Source organism: Lucilia sericata, unplaced genomic scaffold, assembly GCF_015586225.1.
Source record: "Lucilia sericata isolate MDLA Ls3-8-SP2 unplaced genomic scaffold, ASM1558622v1 Contig000510F_arrow, whole genome shotgun sequence".
NCBI lineage: Eukaryota > Metazoa > Arthropoda > Insecta > Diptera > Calliphoridae > Lucilia > Lucilia sericata.
The window spans coordinates 25,785-44,887 of record NW_023994523.1 but is presented as its reverse complement, the minus strand read 5'-3'; the positions used below and the strand labels follow the sequence as shown (position 1 = coordinate 44,887).

The 19,103-nt window shown below is 30.2% G+C and overlaps 1 protein-coding gene across 1 annotated transcript in view; it reads right to left on the bottom strand.

Annotated features, from left to right (window-relative positions):
* The window catches only part of LOC119605686 (putative fatty acyl-CoA reductase CG5065), a 31,257-nt gene extending 23,680 nt beyond the window's left edge, over positions 1-7,577 (bottom strand). Inside the window, exon 1 of the mRNA XM_037958945.1 lies at positions 7,422-7,577. The gene's annotated coding sequence lies outside the window, so the exon portion shown is untranslated. The remainder of the gene's footprint in view (positions 1-7,421) is intronic.
* Between the last annotated feature and the right edge of the window lie 11,526 nt (positions 7,578-19,103).

The following is a 19,103-nucleotide window of genomic DNA, read 5'->3' as shown; positions in this document are numbered from 1 at the left end:
CTAGTCTATAGTCTAGTCTATAGTCTAGTCTATAGTCTAGTCTATAGTCTAGTCTATAGTCTAGTCTATAGTCTAGTCTATAGTCTAGTCTATAGTCTAGTCTATAGTCTAGTCTATAGTCTAGTCTATAGTCTAGTCTATAGTCTAGTCTATAGTCTAGTCTATAGTCTAGTCTATAGTCTAGTCTATAGTCTAGTCTATAGTCTAGTCTATAGTCTAGTCTATAGTCTAGTCTATAGTCTAGTCTATAGTCTAGTCTATAGTCTAGTCTATAGTCTAGTCTAATAGTCCTAGTCTATAGTCTAGTCTATAGTCTAGTCTATAAGTCTAGTCTATAGTCTAGTCTATAGTCTAGTCTATAGTCTAGTCTATAGTCTAGTCTATAGTCTAGTCTATAGTCTAGTCTATAGTCTAGTCTATAGTCTAGTCTATAGTCTAGTCTATAGTCTAGTCTATAGTCTAGTCTATAGTCCTAGTCTATAGTCTAGTCTATAGTCTAGTCTATAGTCTAGTCTATAGTCTAGTCTATAGTCTAGTCTATAGTCTAGTCTATAGTCTAGTCCTATAGTCTAGTCTATAGTCGAGTCTATAGTCTAGTCTATAGTCTAGTCTATAGTCTAGTCTATAGTCTAGTCTATAGTCTAGTCTATAGTCTAGTCTATAGTCCTAGTCTATAGTCTAGTCTATAGTCTAGTCTATAGTCTAGTCTATAGTCTAGTCTATAGTCTAGTCTATAGCCTAAGTCTAGTCATAGTCTAGTCTATAGTCTAGTCTATAGTCATAGTCTATAGTCTAGTCTATAGTCTAGTCTATAGTCTAGTCTATAGTCTAGTCTATAGTCTAGTCTATAGTCTAGTCTATAGTCTAGTCTATAGTCTAGTCTATAGTCTAGTCTATAGTCTAGTCTATAGTCTAGTCTATAGTTAGTCTATAGTCTAGTCTATAGTCTTGTCTATAGACTAGTCTATAGTCTAGTCTATAGTCTAGTCTATAGTCTAGTCTATAGTCTAGTCTATAGTCTAGTCTATAGTCTAGTCTAGTCTATAGTCTAGTCTATAGTCTAGTCTGTAGTCTAGTCTATAGTCTAGTCTGTAGTCTAGTCTATAGTCTAGTCTACAGTCAAGTCTATAGTCTAGTCTATAGTCTAGTCTATAGTCTAGTCTAGTCTATAGTCTAGTCTATAGTCTAGTCTATAGTCTAGTCTATAGTCTAGTCTATAGTCTAGTCTATAGTCTAGTCTATAGTCTAGTCTATAGTCTAGTCTAGTCTAGTCTAGTCTATAGTCTAGTCTATAGTCTAGTCTATAGTCTAGTCTATAGTCTAGTCTATAGTCTAGTCTATAGTCTAGTCTATAGTCTAGTCTATAGTCTAGTCTATAGTCTAGTCTATAGTCTAGTCTAGTCTAGTCTATAGTCTAGTCTATAGTCTAGTCTATAGTCTAGTTATAGTCTAGTCTATAGTCTAGTCTATAGTCTAGTCTATAGTCTAGTCTATAGTCTAGTCTATAGTCTAGTCTATAGTCTAGTCTATAGTCTAGTCTATAGTCTAGTCTATAGTCTAGTCTATAGTCTAGTCTATAGTCTAGTCTATAGTCTAGTCTATAGTCTAGTCTATAGTCTAGTCTATAGTCTAGTCTATAGTCTAGTCTATAGTCTAGTCTATAGTCTAGTCTATAGTCTAGTCTATAGTCTAGTCTATAGTCTAGTCTATAGTCTAGTCTATAGTCTAGTCTATAGTCTAGTCTATAGGTCTAGTCTATAGTCTAGTCTATAGTCTAGTCTATAGTCTAGTCTATAGTCTAGTCTATAGTCTAGTCTATAGTCTAGTCTATAGTCTAGTCTATAGTCTAGTCTATAGTCTAGTCTATAGTCTAGTCTATAGTCTAGTCTATAGTCTAGTCTATAGTCTAGTCTATAGTCTAGTCTATAGTCTAGTCTATAGTCTAGTCTATAGTCTAGTCTATAGTCTAGTCTATAGTCTAGTCTATAGTCTAGTCTATAGTCTAGTCTATAGTCTAGTCTATAGTCTAGTCTATAGTCTAGTCTATAGTCTAGTCTATAGTCTAGTCTATAGTCTAGTCTATAGTCTAGTCTATAGTCTAGTCTATAGTCTAGTCTATAGTCTAGTCTATAGTCTAGTCTATAGTCTAGTCTATAGTCTAGTCTATAGTCTAGTCTATAGTCTAGTCTATAGTCTAGTCTATAGTCTAGTCTATAGTCTAGTCTATAGTCTAGTCTATAGTCTAGTCTATAGTATAGTCTATAGTCTAGTCTATAGTCTAGTCTATAGTCTAGTCTATGGTCTAGTCTATAGTCTAGTCTATAGTCTAGTCTATAGTTTGTTTTATAGTATATAGTATTGACATTATTCTAGTCCATTGGCTGGTCTATAGTCCAGTGTGCTGTCTACTCCATAGTCTGTAGTCTGGTCTATAGGCCGGACTATAGTAAACTCTATAGTCTGGCTTACAGTCTATAGTCTCGACTATATTCTAGTCCATAGTCTGTCCTATAGTCTAGTCTGTAGTCTACTCCCTAGTCTGTAGTATAGTTTATAGTCTGGTTTATTGAATAGTTTATAGTCTGGACAATAGCCTAGTCTATAGTATGGCCTATTGTCTAGTCTTTAGTCTACTCCTTAGTCTGGTTTATATTCTAGTCTATAATCTGGACTGTAGTGTAGCCTATATTCTAGCCCATAGTCTATATTCTACAGTTTATCATATAGTCTACACGTGTCTATAGTATGATCTAAAAGCTCGTCTAGTGTCTAGGCTATAGGCTGGTCTGTAACCTGAACTATAGACTAATCTGAACTAAATATATTCGGGACTACAAGCTTGTGTATAATCTTGTCCATTTGCTAGTCAAAAGTCTGGTTTGGTTTTCTTCAAAAGAGTTACAAAATGTCAGACAATTGCTTATTAAATAAATGAATAAATTAAATTTTGATTACAAATTATTATTGCAATTAAATTTAGCATATTACAATTACAATACTAAATACCATATTTATGCATGGTTGCATTTTAAATATTACTAAATTAAATTAAAGAAAAAAAAACTTTCTCCTTTTTGCATATAAACCTAATATTTACAAAACCATATATTAAATGTTTATAAATAGACAACAAAAATTTTTATGGATTTTTACATAAATATAATAAAAAAATTTTTTGGCAACCGAACAAAATCTCTCTCACAGCAATATTGACAAGTAGGTTTTTTAAAACCATGTAAGATTCTCTTTTCCTGTCTAGCTGTCTCTATTTTTACTCTTCTGTAATATTGACAGTTTTTTATTTAAAAAAAACTTACATAAATCTGAACTAAAACAAAAACGGAAATACAGTAGTTTTTAAAAATTTGTAATACATAAATCTTTTTTAAAAAAAGGAAACCGAGTGCAACCAGCAGACAATACAAATTGAAATAAATGTCATTTAGACATTTTATTAATGAGACCAGAGAGTGAGTGTTAATGATAATAATGACACTTGTTAAGACAGTCATACTGTCTGTCTATCCATAGACAATGCGGGTATTAGTTTTTTAATACAAAATTTATATTTTTGCAAAATTAAATAGACAGCCCAGACAGACAGACAAATCATGGACGGTTAGTAATGAAAATTTTTGATAAATTGTTATTGCCAATTATTGTTTTCATCTATGTTTTGTTTGAAAATCTGTTTAAATATATTGTTTTCTTCTTTTTTTTCAAATTTAATGCGCATTTTGTATGAAAACAAAAAACAAAACACTTGTCAAGAATTTTGTAAATAGTCAGAGATTTAAAAATGTACGGTTTTTTACCCAAATTACTAATTATAATAAACTAAACATGTCTAAGTTTATAGAGCTATTTACACTTTACTTACTAACTAAACACTTTAAAATTTATTTTTTTAAAAAATAGTAATATTTATAAATTAATCTAGATATTTTTAATTGTTTTAACAGACATAATTATGAAATATTTATAATAATTATTAATAAATTTTTCATAATTTTCCTAAATCTTACTAAATTAAGTAGTTTTTAAGGAATCATTCCTAAATTTAAATTGTTTTTTTTTAATTTCCAAACACAAAATGTGTTTTTATACGTTTTTTAATGGTTTTAAAAAACTATTTGGCATCACTGTTATTTGGCAATTCTCATGCTCTCTCCCTCTCTGTATCTCTTTCGCTTTTTTGGTAAAAACTAGTGTTGTAAAGTTGTTCAATAAAACAGTATTAGTAATTTTGGAAGACATATCCGAGTTTAAGGATTAACAGAATGGATTAGTCTGGGCATTAGACTGTACTAAAGGCTAGACTATAGACTGAGCTATAGACTGAGCTAAAGACTGAAATATAGACTGAGCTAGAGACTAGACTATCGACTGTGTTACAGACTAGACTATAGACTGACCTTTAGACTGTAGTTCAGACCATAATTTGATCTATAGTCTTGACTACAGACTGGACTATTGACTGGGATATAGTAAGGTATATAGTTTGGACTATAGTCTAGACTTTAGTTTGGATTATAGTCTGTACTATAGATTGGGCTATAGTCTTCACTATAGAATTTGATATAATCTATACAATCAATGCACTATATACTAGAGGCAGTACTATAACCTGGACTTTAAACTGGAATATATTCTTCACTTTAGCTTGGCTATAGGATCTGTACTAAAATCTTATGCTGGACTAAAGACTGGACTATTGTCTGGATTAAAGTCTTGAATTTAATTTGGACTATAATCTTGACTTTAGACTATAATCTGAACTGTAAACTGACCTATAGTCTGAAGCATTAAATGGGATATGGAATGGACTCTAAAATGGGATATAATATGGATTAAACTCTGTGCTATAGTAGACTACAGAATGATTTGTAGTTTAGACTTTTAGCCTGGACTTTAAACTAGACTTTAGACTTTACTGTAGTCTTGACTATATACTGTTATAGATTCCTGATTTTAGACTGCATTATGGTATGCTATAGATTAAGCTACAGTCTAGACTACATTATAGAATATAATCTATACTATAGACTAGACTACAGTCTAGACTATAGACTGGTCTACAATCTAGACTATAGACTAAACTACAGTCCAGGCTACTCAATAGAATACAATCTAGATTACAGACCAGACTACATTCTAGACAGTCTAGATATAGACTAGACTGCGGTGTAGACTATAGACAACAGTCTAGACTATAGACAACTGTCTAAAATGAGCTATGTCTACACTAGACTAGACTACAGTCTAGACCATAGACTAGACTACAGACTAGGCTACAGACGGGACAACAGTCTAGACTATAGACTAAACTACGTTCTAGACTATAGACTAAACTACAGTCTAGACTATAGACTAAACTACAGTCTAGACTATAGACTAAACTACAGTCTATACTATAAACTAGACTACACCGGACTACATTCTAGACTATAAACAAAGCTACAGTCTAGACTGAAGAATAGAATACAATCTAGTCTATAGACTTGACTACAGTCTAAGCTATAGACCGGACTACAGTCTAGACTATAGACTGGAATACAGTCTAGACTATAGACTGAACTACAGTCTAGACTGTAGACTACACTCTAGATTGTAGACTGGATTACAGTCTAGACTATCGACTGGACTACAGTCTAGACTATAGACTTGATTACAGTCTAGACTATAGACTGTACTACAGTCTAGACTATAGACTGTACTACAGTCTAAACTATAGACTAGACTACAGTCTAAACTATAGACTAGACTACAGTCTAAACTATAGACTAGACTACAGTCTAGCCTATAGACTGGACAATAGTCTAGCCTATAGACTGGACTACAGTCTAGACTATAGACTGGACTACAGTCTAGACTATTAACTGGACTACAGTCTAGACTATAGACTGGACTACAATCTAGACTATAGACTGGACTACAATCTAGACTATAGACTGGACTATAATGTAGCCTACAGACTGGACTACAGTCTAGACTATAGACTGGACTAGTCTAGACTTTAGACTAGACTACACTTTAGACTATTAACTACAGTCTAGACTATAGACTATAAACTAGACTACAGTCTGGACTATAGACTAGACTACAGTCTAGACAGTGTTATGTCTAGACTAGATTATAGCCTAGGTTAAAGTCTAGACTATAGACTGGAATATAGACTAGACTACAGTCTGGGCTATAGACTAGACTACCGTCTACTACTAGACTACAGCCTAAAATATAGACTAGACTACAGCCTAGACTATAGACTAGACTACAGCCTAGACTATAGACTAGACTACAGCCTAGACTAGACTACGGTCTACTACTAGACTACAGCCTAAAATATAGACTAGACTACAGCCTAGACTATAGACTAGACTACAGCCTAGACTATAGACTAGACTACAGCCTAGACTATAGACTAGACTACAGCCTAGACTATAGACTAGACTACAGCCTAGACTATAGACTAGACTACATTCTAGACTATGGACTAGACTACATTGTAAACTATACAGTCTAAACTATAGACTAGACTACATTCTAGACTATAGATTAGACTGGACTACAGACTAGACTAAAGTTTAAACTATGGAGTAGACTAGTCTTTGGACTATAGACTGGACTACAGTTTAGACTATAGTCTGTCTATACTATAGAAACAATTTTTAAATATTTTTTAGGAAATCTTAAATATTTCTTTTTATAAACAGTAATTTTTCACTTATTTCTTAAAAAAATGTTCTTTCTGTAAAACTTTTAAAAATGCTTCATTTCACTTAAAATTTTAATTTTTTATGATTTTTTTATAAATTCGGACAGAAATCATTTTTTTTATAATTAAAAAAAAATAATTTTTATTTTCCGAAAAAATCTTTTTTATTTAATATTTAAATTGTTTAGGAGTTTTTTTATAATTTTGTTTAATTTTTGCTAAAATTTTTTTCTAATTTTTCCAAAATGTTGATATGTTTTATAAATTTGTAGAAAAAATATTTTTGTTCTTTTTTAAAATTTTAAAAATTTTTATATATATTTTTTAAAAAAATTAATTTAGAAATATTGTTTTTTTTTAAATTTTCATTTAAAAAATTATTTTTTTTATAAGTTTTTATAAAGTTTTATACAAATTTGTTCATTATTCTTTTTTATAGTTATTATTTTTTTATTTTTTAAACAATTTCTTTAATTATTGTTTTTATTTTTAATTTTTGCTAATTATTTCCAGCCACTTAAATCCTTAAATTCATTAATTAGTATTTAAATTTATTTTTTAAAAAACAACTTTTGCACAAATTCTTCTTTACACCCACATATTTGAGGCACTAATATTACAATTTAAATATTATTTAATTTAATTATTTAATATTTTTTTCTTTATATTTAGAAAAAAAAAAACTAAAAACACACATTTTACGTACTTTCGAAAAAATAAAAAAAATCACAATAAATGTCTGACTGATCTTTTCAATTAAGAATTTAACTTAAAAAAAATGTCAGACTTATTAACACGTTGTACTATGATAAACAACTGAAATCATCTATAGCTTTAGCGTAAGAATATATATTTATAAATTGTATATCACATAGAGAAAACACAAACAATAATATAAAGATAGAGTTGATAGATGATCTCGTCGTGTAATGTGTATGATCAGAGTCAGAGATAGAGATAGAATAAATAGTTAACTTCCAGCATATTTGTATGTAAAACAACCGGTATGTTTACGAGTAAGTGATAGTTTAAGTATGTTGATTGTTTGTACTCCCAGTAAGTCAGCTAGCGAGATTAAACGATCACTCAACGAAAGTTGTAGCGAGATTTTAAATGCTCTCACACAAAATGCTATGCAGCAGAGAGGGAAAAACTAAACACAAATCTACAGTTTTAGCCTGTCAAATCACAGTTTGATATATAGTAATAAAGTTTCTTGAAGAAACTGTCCTCATTCCCCATTAATCGCTTCTTTGTCCTTCTTCCCCCATTAAACGCTTCCTTGCTATAACTATTTATGTAATTGGCAACACTTTCTTTCTCATTAAACATCTCTCTCACATACAACAGAGAATATATTGGCAATTTCTTTGCTCTAACAACTTGGCAGCACTTTTTAAAAGATAACGGTAAGCCAACAGTGTTGTCTATTGAGTGCTTTTTTGAAATTATTTTTTATAAACTTTGGTATTGTTTATAAACTGTGACTCTACTAAATATTGTAATTTTTATTTAACATATTTTTTGCATAGAGATAAATATTTTATATATGTAAACAATCGGTTGTTAATAGTTTAAAAGTTTAAAGCATTAATATATAGCTTATCAATAAGGTATTTGCATTCTCTATATTAATTAATTAATTTCTATATTAATTAATTATTGATTTGTAACCTAAACTACATGTTGTACTATCTACCACTTGGTATAAGTAATTATACAGGAATTTTGTAAAGAAAACATTTAAATTTGACTGGAAAGTCGTTCTATAAAATATTCAAGAATTTATAAAATTTATTAATTTTTTTTAAATTAAAACGTTACAAGTGATATATAAGCAATTTTCATGTTGAATTCTAAATAGACAATACTATAGTAAAGATTATAGACTAGACCATAATTAAGAGTATGAAACCTGCTATACGATCTGGACTACATACTTGTCATAGTCCAAACTACAGACTATACTATAGTGGAGACAAAAGACTATACCCCAGAGTAGAGACAGGACTATAGTCCAGACTACAAAATTGATTGTTGAGCAGTGCAGAATATGAACTAGACTTTAGACTATACTATATACTAGACAATAGACTAGACTATAGATCAGGCTATAGATCAGGCTATAGACTAAACTATAGCCTAGACTATAGACTAGACTATAGACTAGACTATAGACTAGACTATAGACTAGACTATAGACTAGACTATAGACTAGACTATAGACTAGACTATAGACTAGACTATAGACTAGACTATAGACTAGACTATAGACTAGACTATAGACTAGACTATAGACTAGACTATAGACTAGACTATAGACTAGACTATAGACTAGACTATAGACTAGACTATAGACTAGACTATAGACTAGACTATAGACTAGACTATAGACTAGACTATAGACTAGACTATAGACTAGACTATAGACTAGACTATAGACTAGACTATAGACTAGACTATAGACTAGACTATAGACTAGACTATAGACTAGACTATAGACTAGACTATAGACTAGACTATAGACTAGACTATAGACTAGACTATAGACTAGACTATAGACTAGACTATAGACTAGACTATAGACTAGACTATAGACTAGACTATAGACTAGACTATAGACTAGACTAGACTAGACTTAGACTAGACTATAGATAGACTATAGGCCTAGACTATAGACTAGGACTATAGACTAGACTAGGCTATGGCTAGACATAGATTTAGACTAGGACTATAGCCTAGATACTAGCTAGACCTAGACTATAGACTAGGACTATAGACTAGACTATAGACTAGGACTAGACTAGACTATAGGACTAGACTATGACTATAGGACTAGGACTATAGAGCTAGACTATAGGGACTAGACTATCGACTAGACTATAGACTAGACTATAGACTAGGACTATAGACTAGACTATAGACTAGACTATAGACTAGACTAAGACTAGACTATAGACTAGACTATAGACTAGACTATAGACTAGACTATAGACGAGACTATAGACTAGGACTATAGACTAGACTATAGACTAGACTATAGACTAGACTAGAGACTAGACTATAGACTAGGACTATAGACTAGACTATAGACTAGACTATAGGACTAGACTATAGACTAGACGATAGACTAGCTATAGGACTAGACTATAGACTAGCCTAAGGACTAGACTATAGACTACTAGACTAGACTATAGACTAGACTATAGACTAGACTATAGACTAGACTATAGACTAGACTATAGACTAGACTATAGACTAGACTATAGACTAGACTATAGACTAGACTATAGACTATAGACTAGACTATAGACTAGACTATAGACTAGACTATAGACTAGACTATAGACTAGACTATAGACTAGACTATAGACTAGACTATAGACTAGACTATAGACTAGACTATAGACTAGACTATAGACTAGACTATAGACTAGACTATAGACTAGACTATAGACTAGACTATAGACTAGACTATAGACTAGACTATAGACTATAGACTAGACTATAGACTAGACTATAGACTACACTATAGACTAGACTATAGACTAGACTATAGACTAGACTATAGACTAGACTATAGACTATAGACTAGACTATAGACTAGACTATAGACTAGACTATAGCCTTGATCAGTTTGACCCCACTGTACAATGTTAAGCATAAATGGAAATTCTATATAAAGTAGAGAACTAGAATTGACGTTAGAAAAGCGATTACCATTTCATTCTGCAATTAAATTGAGCGTCATTAAAGCCCAACACCCTCCCACATTGACCAACACTTTGTGAAGCATTAACGAAACAAAGGCCTTCAAAAGCGGCGAAAATAGTGTTCATAAGTACGTACACGAATGATTACACTATGCATGTTGCTCATAATCATATTATGCTAAATACTTACAGTGTGCTGCACACACAAGTTAATTTACAACAATACAACAGTTTTTTGCTATTTAAATTCTTCCGCATTTAGTATTTTTTATGTTAAATTGTTTCTTATTGTTGTTGTTGTAGTTAGTTTTTAAATAATTTTTCATTAATGTAAAGAAAAAAAGAAAAAAGGGGACACCAAACCAGAACATGTTACCAAAACAAGAAATACACAAAAATAACTGTAAGAATAAAAGTATAAAAATATAGGTCAACAATAATAACAACGAAAAACACAAGAGAGGCTTTAACACTCGTAGACTTAAAAAATACTCTCTTTTAAGCTGGACTTGTAAAGTTCTTAAATTGTTTAAGTTTTGAAAATTTACTGTTAACATTACTCATTCAATTTTACTACTTTTTTTTACACAAAGTTTAATACAGTTTTTAATTATTAATAATAATTTTTAGCAATAAATTAAAATAATAAATTTAATTTACATTGTTTTACAAAATTTTCTCATCAGTTTAATAAGGAAATTTGTGAATTTGTTTGAAAAATGAAAACAATGTAAATAATTAGAGTTTGGAACAGATTTCAAGAACAGATTTCTAGTCTATAGTCTAGTCTATAGTCTAGTCTATAGTCTAGTCTAGTCTATAGTCTAGTCTATAGTCTAGTCTATAGTCTAGTCTATAGTCTAGTCTATAGTCTAGTCTATAGTCTAGTCTATAGTCTAGTCTATAGTCTAGTCTATAGTCTAGTCTATAGTCTAGTCTATAGTCTAGTCTATAGTCTAGTCTATAGTCTAGTCTATAGTCTAGTCTATAGTCTAGTCTATAGTCTAGTCTATAGTCTAGTCTATAGTCTAGTCTATAGTCTAGTCTATAGTCTAGTCTATAGTCTAGTCTATAGTCTAGTCTATAGTCTTGTCTATAGTCTAGTCTATAGTCTAGTCTATAGTCTAGTCTATAGTCTAGTCTATAGTCTAGTCTATAGTCTAGTCTATAGTCTAGTCTACAGTCTAGTCTATAGTCTAGTCTATAGTCTAGTCTATAGTCTAGTCTATAGTCTAGTCTATAGTCTAGTCTATAGTCTAGTCTATAGTCTAGTCTATAGTCTAGTCTATAGTCTAGTCTATAGTCTAGTCTATAGTCTAGTCTATAGTCTAGTCTATAGTCTAGTCTATATTTAATAGTTTAGTCTATAGTGTATTTCATAGTGCAGTCTATTCTCTGTTATATAGTCTAGCGTATATTCTAATATATAGTCCAATGTATAGTCTAGCCTATAACTTTGAATTAATACCGCAAAAAATTACATTAAGACTTATTATTGTTAAATGTTATTGAAACAACAACTAGTTCTAATCTGAGCTTTTAGTTTTAATATTTTGACCTTTATGCGTAGTACAGGGTTGTGTTGTCAGATCACAGGGAAGAAACACAATTAATTTAAAGTGATCATTAGCTGGCTGAAATATTGAAGTTGTTTAATTTGAAATAATAGTTCTTATTTGTATTAGAAAAAGCTTCTATTCAGCTAGCTGAATAGTTTAGGTTCTTATTTTAGTATAAAAATTCAACTTAAGTTATTAAAATTTTGTTATTTTCCTAATTCAGCTAGCTGAATAAGGTGAAATAATGGAACATTTTAAAACTGAGAATTTTTACCTTTAGTATAGTACTAAAAACTACAATTCAGCTAGCTGAATTGGTTAAAAACGTATAATTTATATGTAATAAGTCTAAAATTATATCAATATTAAAAATTTTACCTAATTCAGCTAGCTGAATTTAGAGAAAATATTGAAAATGTTACATTTGGAATATTTTCCTTTAGTTGTGCTATAGAAAACTGCTATTCAGCTAGCTGAATAGTTATAATTTTGTTTAAATATTAAAAAATTAATGAAAAAAATTTGATAATGTTAGATTTTTTCTAATTCAGCTAGCTGAATAATGGGAAAATATTGTTAAGTTTTAGTTAAATTGGTTCAACTTAATTGTTATTCTAAAAAACTACCATTCAGCTAGCTGAATACGCAAAATTTTGATTTTCAGCCAGCTGAATAGTTATAGTTTTGTTAAAATATTGAAAATTAAATGAAAATGGCTTAAAAATTTTAGTTTTTTCCTAATTCAGCTAGCTGAATAATGGAAAAATGTTGAAATGAGTTTATTAACATATATTAACTTAATTATGTTTCTATTCAGCTAGCTGAATAAGAAAAATTTTAACTTTTTTACACAAATTTTTAAGGAAAAATTTGGTAAAATTACTTTGTTAAACTTTATATGTATTTGCTTTTACGTGCTTTTTCTTAAACAAAAATTGTCCAATTTCTTAATTTGGACAACAACTGCAAGAAGTTGTTGTTTTTGTTTCTTTTTGTTAATTTAACAGGAAAATCAAGAAATTTCACTTTATTTACGATACAAGGTTAATGTTAATAAACAAACTAGTATGTATAAGGCAAACAAATGTAAAAAAAATAAACAAAAATATAATAAAAACAACAAAAAAAGAAAAAAAGAAATTTTAAGTTTTACATTTCAACAAAACATCTGGCTACTTTTGCAGCTAAAAGAAAATTACAAAAACAAATGAACTTAAATGGAAATAAAAACAAAAAATTTGTGTAAACTTAAACAAATTTGTTAACTTAGTGTGTGAGTGAGTGTGTGTATGTAAGAGAGAGAGACAGGAAGTGTAAGTTTGAGTGAGTGTATGGTTTAAGTGCATTTTAAGTAGACAAACTGCATTTACAACAAAATTTACCCAAAAACAAAGAGGGCAAACTGAAAAGTACTTTTTTGTTGGAAATAAGCAATTCTGTTTTAATTTTTTAATACCTTTTCATGCCAACTTCGTTTTCTTTTAAGAAAAGTGGCTTATTTATGTTAAAACTTTGTTTTTCATACAAGTTTTCTTTTCTTATTTGTTAAATAAAATATTACAAATTCTTAACAATATTTCCCTTTTAGTTTTCCATTTTTTTTATACTAAAATTACATTTTTTTTATTATTTCTTTTCAGATTTCTTTTTCTTAATCATTCTTAAGAATTACAAAACAGAAGAGAAAAAAAAGCAAAATTTTTCTAAACAAATTATGTCACGTTCAGTTTTGCTTGTAATTCATTTCATACTTTGATTAACATACAATACAATTATTAAGGTCACTGACACTGAGAATCTAACTAAGAGGAAAATGAAAGGCCTTACTCAAGCTAATAATCATGTATCTTAATAGTCATCAGCATCATCATCATTATCATTCTACACGAAACATTAATGAAACGGAATTTGTAAGTTAAACTTTTCTTTATAATAATGTAGTATATTTTTATTATAATTATTCTATTTATTACTTTTAATTTTTCTTTGCTTCCAAATTTGTTTACTTATTTTTCTTACCCACTGTAATTTTTATATAATTTTATTGAGTACATTTGCAATACTTGCCATTAATCTGTTGTAATTACAAAGGTAAACAAACAAATGACAATAGCAACAACAAAAATTTAATTTTTGTTTACATTGATATTTTACGTAAATGGGGACAGACAGTGTGTAAAGAAATGCAATTAAAAAAAGTATGGAAAATCAGGGAAATTTTCAATTGAAACGAAAGACCATAGAAGCTGTTGTAGATGTCTGCACTATAGTAGTCTATAATCTGGACTATAGTTTATAGTCAGGACTATACTTTAGTCTCTAGTCTGGACTATAGTTTAGTCTATAGTTTGGACTATAGTTTAGTCTATAGTCTGGACTGTAGTTTACTCTATAGTCTGGACTATAGTTTAGCCTATAGTCTGGACTATAGTTTAGTCTATAGGCTGGACTATAATTTAGTCCATAGTCTGGACTATAGTTTATTCTATAGACTGGACTATAATTTAGTCCATAGTCTAGTCTATAGTCTGGACTACAGTTTAGTCTATAGTCTGGACCATAGTTTTGTCTATAGCCTGGATCTTAGTTTAGTCCATAGTCTGGACTATAGTTTAGTCTATAGTCTGGGCTATAGTTTAGTCTCTAATCTGCACTATAGTTTACCCTATAGTCTGCACAATAGATTAATCCATAGTCTCTGCTATAGATTAGGTTATATTCTGAATTATATGTTAGTCTAAATTATAGTTTAGTCTATAATCTGTACTATAGTTTAGTCTATAGTCTGGACGATAGTTTAGTCTATAGTCTGGACTATAGTCTGGACTATAGTTTAGACTATAGTCTTTACTGTAGTTTAGTCTATACTCTGGACTATAGTTTAGTCCATCGTCTGGAATATAGTTTAGTCTATAATCTGTACTATAGATTGGTCTATAGTCTGGACTATGTCTGGACTATAGTTTAGTATGGACTATAATTTAGTCTGGTCTATAGTTTAGCCTGCAGTTGGGACTATAGTTTGGACTTTAGTATAGACTATAGTGTGGACTTTAGTATAGACTATAGTTTGGACTTTAGTATAGACTATAGTCCGGACTATAATATAGACTATAGTGTGGACTATCGTATAGACTATAGTCTGGACTATAGTATAGACAATAGTCTGGACTATAGTATAGGCTATAGTCTGGACTATAGTATAGACTATAGTCTGGACTATAGTATAGACTATAGTCTGGACTATAGTATAGACTATAGTCTGGACTATAGTATAGACTATAGTCTGGACTATAGTATAGACTATAGTCTGGACTATAGTATAGACTATAGTCTGGACCATAGTATAGACTATAGTCTTGACTGTAGTATAGACTTGACTATAGTATGGACTATAGTATCGGCTATAGTCTGGACTATAGTATAGACTATAGTCTGGACTATAGTATAGACTATAGTCTGGACTATAGTATAGACTATATAGTCTGGACTATAGTATAGACTATATAGTCTGGACTATAGTATAGACTATAGTCTTGACTATAGTATAGACTATAGTCTGGACTAAAGTACGGATTATAGTATTGAATATAGTCTGGACTATAGTATATACTATAGTTTGGACTTTAGTATAGACTATAGTCCGGATTATAGTATAGACTATAGTGTGGACTATAGTATAGACTATAGTGTGGACTATAGCATAGACTATAGTCTGGACAATTGTATAGACTATAGTCTGGACTATAGTTTAGTCTATAATCTAAACAATAGTTTAGTCGGGGCTATAGACTAGTATATAGTCTGGACTTTAATCTAGTTTATAGTCTAGTCTATAGTTTAGTCTATAGTCTGGACCATAGTTTACTCTATAATAATGTCTGTGGCCAAATCTTTATTCTGCATTGTATGCACTGCATGGTCTATCGTCTAGACATTAGTGTATTCCATCATCACTTTAAAAAACTGTAATTAATGAACCAATAATTGTGACAATTAAAGTCTTGTTAAATGTAAAACTGCTCAAAACATTAATTAAATTAAAATGTATAAGTTTTATTACAAAATAATTAAAACATCATTACATTAATAAGAATTACAACAATCAATTTGTGGTTATGACGTTGAACGCAACACGTCGCTATTGTGGTTAAACACCCTTAAAATAAAATGTCATTTAACAGAAAAAAACATCAAAAAAAAAAAGTAAGGAAAACTGAGTACAAAAACTCTCATAATGATAGAAATAATCAATCAAAATCTATAATTACTCTCGCATGAATCGAGCAAAGCATACAAACATTATGTTTTTTTTTTCTTACTCTCCCTCCCAATGGAAAATGTTGAAAATTGATGTGTAAAACTTTTAGATGAACAAAACAACAAGAAATTTAATGTTAATAAACTTGTCTTTTTTGTTGTTGTTGTTGTTGTTCAACCATACATGAATGAACTTTAAACAAATTTAAAAGAAATAAAATAAAAACTAAACCAGAAAAGCACAAGAAATAAACCAAATAATAGTAAATGAAGAAAGCACGCGAGTTTTGTTGAAATGCGCAGGTGTAAAGTGGGTCATATCATCGTTATCTCCATCATCTTCATAAAAATAACAAGACTCTACAACTTTAACACTCTACACTCCACTTTAAAACCAAACCAAACAAATACTTTAAACCCCTCAAAAAAAAAAATTGCAACAAAATACATTTAAACTCTATTAATAAAATTAAGAAAACACAAACAACAATAATTTTAACAATTTTAAACCACTTTTATCTATAAATCTTTAACAAATTTAATTAAGTTTTAAATTTTTAAATGACTTTTTAAGGTTTTAAGGTTTTTAGTTTTTTAGTTTTTATTTTTCAAAGTTTTGTAATCAACAAACCTCAATTTTTTTTATGCAATTTTTTATTCAGTTTATTATTTCGGTATTTGTAGTTTTTTTATGCTTTTTTGGCACTGACCCTGTGCTATATGTATGAGATAAATTTATTATATTGTAAAATTTTAGGTTTTTATTATTATTATTTTTTTTTTCTTTAAAGCAGAAATTAATTATGTATGTGTATTTTTAATTTTTTTAAATATTTACACATCATATTGATCAATTTAAAAAAAAAACAAAAATATTGTGTTTTTTTTTTCGAGGCGGATGTTGTAACCTAAAAAATGCTGTAAAAAGAAATTTGCCGTAAAATCGTTAAACCAAAATGATGTTCATTTATATGTAACGGTTTTAGGCAGAGTGGCAATAACAACAAAAAATTATTATGAAGTAATTTTTATATAGGTTGTTTAAAGTTGCCAGACAGGTTGACTGCTGCTGCTGCTGCTATAAATAAGCCAAATTAAATTTCTAAAAACTATAAACTGGGGCATAGTTTATAGACTAGATTATAGGCCAGATTATAGGCTAAAATTTAGTTTCGGCTAAAGTCTAGACTATAGTCCAGACTTCGGTCTAGACATTACTTCATTCTATAGTCCATACCATGAACTAGAATATAGTCTGGACTATAGTTTAGTTTATAATCTGGACTATAATTTAGTCTATAGCCGGACTATAGTCTATAGTATGGGCTATAGTTTAGTTTATAAACTGGACTATAGTTTAGCCTATGGCCTGGACTATAACTCATTCTATAGTCTGGACTATAGTTTAGTCTATAGTCAGGATTATAGTTTAGCCCATAGTCTGGGCTATTGTTTAGTCTATAGTTTAGTCTATAGTCTGGACCATGGTTTAGTCTATTGTCTGGACTATAGTTTAGCCTATGGTCTGGACTATAGTCTGGATTATAGTTTAGTCCATAGTCTGGACCATGGTTTAGTCTATAGTCTGGACTATAGTTTAGCCTATGGTCTGGACAATAGCTCATTATATAGACTGGACTATAGCTTTGTCTAAAGTCTGGATTATTGTCTAGTCTATAGTCTGGATTATAGTTTAGTCTATAGTCTGGACTATAGTTTAGTCTGCAGTCTGGACTATAGTTTAGTCTATAGTCTGGACTATAGTTTAATCTATAGTCTGGACTATAGTTTAATCTATAGTCTGGACTATAGTTTAATCTATAGTCTGGACTATAGATTAGTCTTTAGTCTGGAATATAGTTTAGTCTATAGTCGGGACTACAGTTTAGTCTATAGTCTGGACAATAGTTTGGTCTACAGTCGGGACTATAGTTTTTTCTATAGACTGCGCTATAGTTTAGTATAGTCTGGACTATAGTTTAATCTATAGTCTAGACTATAGTTTAGTCTATATTCTGGACCATAGTTTAGTCTATAGTCTGGACTATAGTTTAGTCTATAGTCTGGACTATAGCTTAGTATATATTCTGGACAATAGTTAGGTCTACAGTCCGGACTATAGTTTAGTCTATAGTCTGGACAATAGTTTGGTCTACAGTCTGGACTATAGTTAGGTGTATAGTGTGGACAATAGTTTGGTCTACAGTCTGGACTATAGTTTAGTCTATAGTCGGGACTACAGTTTATTCTATAGTCTGGACAATAGTTTGGTCTACAGTCTGGACTATAGTTTTGTCTATAGACTGCGCTATAGTTTAGTATATAGTCTGGACTATAGTTTAATCTATAGTCTAGACTATAGTTTAGTCTATGTTCTGGACCATAGTTTAGTCTATAGTCTGGACTATAGTTTAGTCTATAGTCTGGACTATAGATCAGTCTATAGTCTGGACAATAGTTAGGTCTACAGTCTGGACTATAGTTTAGTCTATAGTCTGGACAATAGTTTGGTCTACAGTCTGGACTATAGTTTAGTCTATAGTCTGGACCATAGTTTAGTCTATAGTCTGGACTATAGCTTAGTCTATAGTCTGGACTATAGCTTAGTCTATAGTCTGGACAATAGTTAGGTCTACAGTCTGGACTATAGTTTAGTCTATAGTCTGGACAATAGTTTGGTCTACAGTCTGGACTATAGTTTAGTCTATAGTCTGGAACATAGTTTAGTCTATAGTCTGGACTATTGTTTGGTCTATAGTCTGGACTATAGCTTAGTCTATAGTCTGGACAATAGTTAGGTCTACAGTCTGGACTATAGTTTAGTCTATAGACTGGACAATAGTTTGGTCTACAGTC